Source organism: Musca autumnalis, unplaced genomic scaffold (assembly GCF_047663935.1).
Source record: "Musca autumnalis isolate F117 unplaced genomic scaffold, ASM4766393v1 scaffold_2, whole genome shotgun sequence".
In the NCBI taxonomy this organism is placed as follows: Eukaryota; Metazoa; Arthropoda; class Insecta; order Diptera; family Muscidae; genus Musca; species Musca autumnalis.
In genome coordinates, this window is record NW_027411755.1 from 157,342,885 (window position 1) to 157,344,552 (window position 1,668).

The following is a 1,668-nucleotide window of genomic DNA, read 5'->3' on the forward strand; positions in this document are numbered from 1 at the left end:
GTTATAAACTGAAACCATTTAACAAATATTCATTATAAACACCAAACAGCCGGTAGGTAGATAGGTAACCAATATAAAAATTACACCAGACCACAAGGTACAATGCGGCGGTCAACGAATAAAAACAAAAGGCTCACAGCCGACACATCTGTAGGAAAATAAGCTGCTGTTAGATGGATAGCCACCACCATAAGCACCATCAACTACTAAACAAACGATTGGACATTTTGAAGTAAAATTATATTCAAAATAATCAAAATCTCCACTAATGAAGATGAAGATCACAGCTACTGTCAGCGTAATTGAAGTTATAATTGTGATCTATGGTTTCGTATTACAAGCTTTTATTTTAACGGCATTTCTTTTGCCTCACAAAGCACACAGACAGGCATCCACTTCAAGTGGAGAAATCAAACATTGCCACGGGATGCATATAAGTCAGACACATTTGAATGCTGAATGTCGGACAAATACGGCTTAAGTGGTCTTTGTGACAACAACTTTATTATGTTTATATTACAGCTATTATGATGAAAGAGGAATTCAAGTTATTGTTGTTGGATACTAGCAATTTGCTCAAAGCGCCAATAAATTTCCAAATGATTTGACTTAAAGGGATTTTGATACTTGAAAATGCCATTTTTTGTGGCACAATAGTTAAAGTGTTATGTTGGGGATCAGGTTGTTTTCAATTCGATACCTCAATTTCGTTTGAATTGAAATACTTTCTAGAAAGCAATCTATAGAAGAGCTTCAAATTAGCTTGAATCTATCTTAGCAGGTTACAAAAAAAAAAAATTAGAACGTATTATTCCCGGCACCATGAACAGAGAAGTAAATAGGAACAATTAGTTTCCATTCGTTTATGATAATACTAAGCTCTTCCTCCACGTTAAGGCTCACATGGGACATCGTCGTTGATATTTCCAAAACATCGATCAATATTTGCAATTGTCCGCGTTATACGAATTTACGGCAATCTGTTAGAATATTTCGATATTTGTGAGCTATAGGTTCATGGGGCAAGACTAAAACCAAAATATCGATACTTTTTTGCGAATATGTTTTCTATCTTCTGGGAACTCAAAATCCCAATAATAACCAATTCGGCTGAAAATATGACTAAAATTTTAAAAAAAAAAACTAAAAACTTAAATCGAGTGCTGCCCTTATATGGGGGCTATACCAAAATTAGGACCTATACTGTCTGATTTTTTGCAAAGGGTTTGTTTTGTACCCCTGGCGAAGAGTTAATACCATACTTTCTGGTTGAAAGTTGTATACCACCTACGAAGACTAAATGCAAAATTTCAGCCATTTCAGTTTCAAAATATTTCAAAATACCGAATATCGGGACGTAACATTCTATGGGGACTACATTCGGAAATGTTTTATTCCCCCATCGAAGACCAGATTTCAACCATTTCGGTTGCAAAAGGACGCTAAAACCTTCAAAATACCGAAAATCGGGAGGTACTCTTCAATTGGGGATTTGTGAAGACGTGGACCTATGTCGACAAATTTCATGTGGAATGTTTTATATTAACAACGAAGACTACATACAAACAAGGAGAAGCTCCACAATATGATGGATGAAGTGAGCATTGCAAATGCTTTCAAAGCAGAGGAAACACCTATTTAGGGCTCAACAGCGCAAGTTCAAAAAGA